Raw genomic sequence first — 5000 nt, 5'->3', positions numbered from 1 at the left:
TGAGACACACACACAGACAGTAGAAGAGTCTGAAACACACAATCTGAGACACACACACACGGAGTAAAAGAGTCTGAAACACACAGTCTGAGACACACACACACAGAGAGTAGAAAAGTCTGAAACACACTGTCTGAGACACACACAGAGAGTAGAAGAGTCTGAAACACACCGTCTGAGACACACACACACACACACACACACACACACACACACACACACACACACACACACACACACACACACACACACACACACACACACACACACACACCGTCACACACACAGAGCGCATGAGAAAAAGGCTCCAGAGAAACTCACACTCGGTTCACGCACATTTTCCTCCTCCTCGTCTTTGTTTGTTATGGAGAAAAGAAAAAAATATTTGCTTCTCACACCATCTTTACTGAATCTACTCCGCAAAATACAGCAAACATGTTGAGGATTCTCTGAATGTGGCGCGCAAACATGAACACTTAACTCTAGGCAGATTTTAGATTGCATATAAACCTTTTTACATTTGATATTACTAATCTCAACTCACATTTTGTGTTTTGTTTTTTTGCATGGTCTTTTTCTTTCAGAGTTTGTCAAATCAAACACATTGGACTAAAAACGTGGATGAACTATTTTCTGGTTACAAAAGTGTTAATTAGAGATGTTTGCCAAGTCAATCATCAGCACTGATCATCCTGAGTGTGAGTTAGATTGAGTAATCATGTGATCACATGCAACATTTTCTCCCATAATACAGGAGGAAAAATCTCAGAGATTTGGTCCCAAACGACACTCTATACACTCAATATAGTGTAAGTGCATCATGTGGGTATTTAAAGAGCACTAATTCTTTTTGAACGCACGACTTGCACTATTTATACTACAGAATTTGTACGTGAATTTGGATGCACTCTAAGCAACAACTTGGCAAACACCAACAATACATTCATTATGAAGCACTCGGAAACTTGTCATCACAGAAAATGCCATCTAATTATCACTTCTTTTTAATGTAACGCCCAGGCTTGTTTGTAGAAACCTCAAACTAGTCAAGGAAAGAAAATTCACATTCATTTCTATAGTGCTCTATACGATCACTTCATTTCAAAGCAGCTTAAAAACAGCAGTATTGATGTTTGCAAAGTTTTTGCATTATGAAATGAATGCAGTGTCGTTATTCAACTCAGTTTGGTTCAATTCAGTTCAATTTTATAAAGCAAACTCAGTTAAAACAGCTTTACAGAAAAAACTAAAAGCATGTGGTCTGTATTCTAATGTCTCTAATATTCAGAAAAACATACAAAAATGGTTTAGGTAAATGTATTAAAACACACTTAGGCCTTTAATTGACTTACAACTTGATTTTACTTGAAATATCTTAAACATGTAACAAAATGTCTCAGTTTAAAATAGCGTTATTTTTGATGCAAAACATTCTCAATGCTTTTTCCCTTTTTTGCAGGACAAAGGCACTGAAACGGGTACATGTGTCATAGTGAAACCAAACAAGACGAGAGTCAACTTCAGATCACATCTCTCTCACCACACCTTTTTCCACTCAGCTTTTTATATTTGTTCAAAAACCATGCGGCTCTGACCTCAAGCACACACACACACACACACACACACACACACACACACATACACACACTTGAAAAATCCCCTGGTTCAGCTCTCACACACATCGTCTCGTCAGGTTGTCATGGTTGCAAACAGACTTTGAAAGGCTGGTCTGATAAAGAGAGCTGGGGAATTGAAACCCGGGCCGGTGTTCCCTGTATGAAAATACACGCTCAGGCCTTCAAACCGAAGCCGCTCTAAATGAGAAGGAAGCTTCTGTTGTCCTAGTTCAGATATAAAGAAGAAAGAGAAGAACGCTGTGGTTTCATGCCACTTTAAACCTCGTGTGCATGTCAATAACCGCTAAAGAGACAGAACAGACCCTCTTAAAACCACCACGCTCCAGAGATCTGGGTTAAAAATCACATTCACACACACATTAATCATTACTTTCTCATTAATCGACTGATCTTGAGCAGAAACGTCCAACTAAACCACAGCTGGAAGACGCTCCTTGCATCATGCAATCAAAAATGCTTTTAAAAAATGAAATAATATTCTTTAAGCACTAGCATTTGTTCTGTCAGTATGTTTGCATATCTTTTGCAGGTGTTGCACACAGGAAATAACACACACACGCACACACACACACACACGCGAGTTGCTCTACGGCTCCTTCCTGTGCCTGAACAGATCATATCTTCACTTTTAGGCATCATCTACTTCATTTTAGACATGAATTCAGTGAACTGTGCATTTCTTGGTCTGGATTTGATAAAGTCCTGGTTTCTCCCAGCGACTGATCATTCACTTCCCTCTGATGGGGATTTAAGAGACACACTTTGGCATTTCCTCTTGTGTTGCAACTGTTAAGCAACAAACCGAAAGAGCTCAGGAGAATAGAAAGCAAGATAAGGCTGAGAAACTCTTATCTATGACATGTGTGTGTTCATTTAAACCTTCTTAAACATCTGACCCACCCCCCCCCTAAATTATAAAATAGTTTGCATCCTTTTTCAATAGAGAAAAAACCCCACAAAACAAGTTTTTATTATTCGCACTATTTAATCGTACTAATTGGCATTAACCTGAACTGAGACCTCTAAATGAGTTTTTCTCTCTGAAAGTGCACCTGTTAAACGAAGACGTCACGAACGCTGCGTGTCTTCGGACGTGAATATGCGTGAGCGGTGGGCAGAAGCAGCGAATGACAGAAGAGCGTGAGGATCTGACTGTTATGCCTCTTCCGGTGTGGTTGAGGAACACGTGGGTGGCAGCGAGGTTAAATACCAGCACTTCTCCTCTTTTAGGCCCATTTCTACTTGGGCTGGAGAGGAAGAGGCTAACAGACCCCGGAAACAGCACTGGAGAAGAACTGGGCACATATATCACTACTGGGCTTGATCCACAGGTACGGATGTAACCCAGCCAGAACGGTAACGTATCCCTGTGGTTATACTAGGAAGATTTTATTTATTTTTTTAACATTTTTTATTACTGTATCACATGATGAGTAACTTTGTGTTAATCTTCTGCATTGATATTTTCACATTTTTCACTTCAACGTTGGGCCATGTTGGATTATCCATTGACGCATGTACGAAATCTGTCCGATAAAAGTCTAATTGTTTTTAAGAATTGTTTCTGTTAAGCTAAAATGTTAAAAGTCCACAATTTTTGGAATGCAACAAATCGTGTTGTATTTTAATATTGATTATCAACTAATCACGTCAAATTTTTTTTTTTTTAATTCTGTTTCTGTTCATCTAAAATGTTAAAAGCCAACAATGTGCTTTTTTTTCTATCATTGAAGTTTCTTTTTTTAATACACACGAGCATTTTAAATATGTATCTGTAAGAAAACGCCTTTGTTTGAAGGAAGAGCTTAATCATGTCGCTCAAAATGGCTGCCATGTGTAAAGGGAAGATGTTGGTTTTGTGACGCATTGTGCATTTCTAACATTTTTATTTCAATCCAACCGTTTTCAGAAGTTGATGTAATTGTGTAAAGACTTTAATGCAATTCAACAAAATGTTTGTTGCAGTATATTTGTTTTAAGTCTGAACATTGTGCACCAAATAATTTGGTTCAATGAAAACTGTTGCGAAAACTGTTTGATTTTTGCAGGTCATTTGTTCAAATAGCAGTTTAAAGCCGGTGTAAAGTTTGGGTGGGGTTCACATGTTGTGCACCAGTGGAAATGTGTGTGTGTGTGTGTGTGTGTGTGTGTGTGTGTGTGAAGGAGGAGCTTGAGATCTCAAGCGTTTATCAGGAGCTCCAGAGGAGACATGGACACCTGGACACTGGGATGTACAGTGCAGTCATCCATAAAGTAGAAAGCACTACTAAACCCCTCGCCACAGTGTAGTGTTTCCTACTTTATGGATGAGTGTACTGTTGGCTGCTGGGAAACTTCACGGCGCTCGACGCAGAACGACGGGAAAGAGAAAGGAAGTCGCTGTGTTTCGTAAAGCTGCACACGTCTCATAGTGTCAAAACACGTCCACGTGAGACGGTCGTGCGCTTACAGAAACCAGAGCCAGCTTTCTCTGCTAAATCATCAAAAACATGTGTCTTCTGAAATGCAATGTGATTTTTAAACGTCAATAAAACAAAGAAATAAAACGGTTTTGTCTCTGAGTCCATCATTCACAACACAAACTCATTTTATGTGAAAATATACTTTATTTCTGTAAAAAGTCCATATTGCAACAAGTCATTCAAGTAAATCACTACGACGTCCCTCACAAAGCATGATGCCCGTGTGACTATCCAAAAACATTGTTTCGGCATGCACAAAAAATACTTTACCAAAAAGAAGCATTATTTACAGGTAAGTTTCCACACAAAAAAAAAACGCATTAGAAAAATGTACAAAAAACATCCAGCTTCTGTTACGGACACAAGAATAGAGTCTCTTTCTGAATGTATGAAAATATCATACCTCAAATCACACAAATACACTGACCTCAACACCGCACAGCAAAAAAAATGATTTTCTTTCTGTCTTGTGTTCCAGTGCAAATAAACATTTTTAAATCAAGATGCATTTACTTGAGAAGAAAAAAAAAGACTTGAAACAAGAACAAATATATCTGCCAATGGGGTCAGAAAAATAATCTCGTTTTCCCTTTAAATTAAGTGGATTTTTCTGCCCTTATTGGTCAGTTAATTTTCACTTAACTTAATATCTTCAGTCATTCTGCTTCTCCAGTAATTGCATCATGATTTGAGAATGTTTGGATATTCATACTGGACAAAACACTGAGGAAGAACATCATTTTTTACAAAGCACACAAACGCAAGGTACGTGCAACTACTACGACACATAAATAGAATAAATAAGGCCGAGTATAGATAAAAAACCATCATGCATGCAGTCATTACAAACACAGCTGTAGTAAACTTGAAGTTAAGACTAAGCAAGGTCTTATAAGGCTAG

The 5000-nt window shown here is 38.3% G+C and overlaps 1 protein-coding gene across 1 annotated transcript in view; it reads right to left on the bottom strand.

The window, feature by feature from the left end:
* Positions 1-4223: 4223 nt before the first annotated feature.
* The window catches only part of tspoap1 (TSPO associated protein 1), a 139428-nt gene continuing 138651 nt past the window's right edge, over positions 4224-5000 (bottom strand). Inside the window, exon 34 of the mRNA XM_077222102.1 lies at positions 4224-5000. This exon is cut by the window's right edge and continues 2311 nt beyond it. The gene's annotated coding sequence lies outside the window, so the exon portion shown is untranslated.

Source organism: Siphateles boraxobius, unplaced genomic scaffold (genome assembly GCF_051911475.1).
Source record: "Siphateles boraxobius isolate OS27281-9 unplaced genomic scaffold, OSU_SipBor_1 120, whole genome shotgun sequence".
In the NCBI taxonomy this organism is placed as follows: domain Eukaryota; kingdom Metazoa; phylum Chordata; class Actinopteri; order Cypriniformes; family Leuciscidae; genus Siphateles; species Siphateles boraxobius.
Note: the sequence above shows the minus strand (reverse complement) of the source record. Positions and strands in the feature narration are given on the sequence as shown.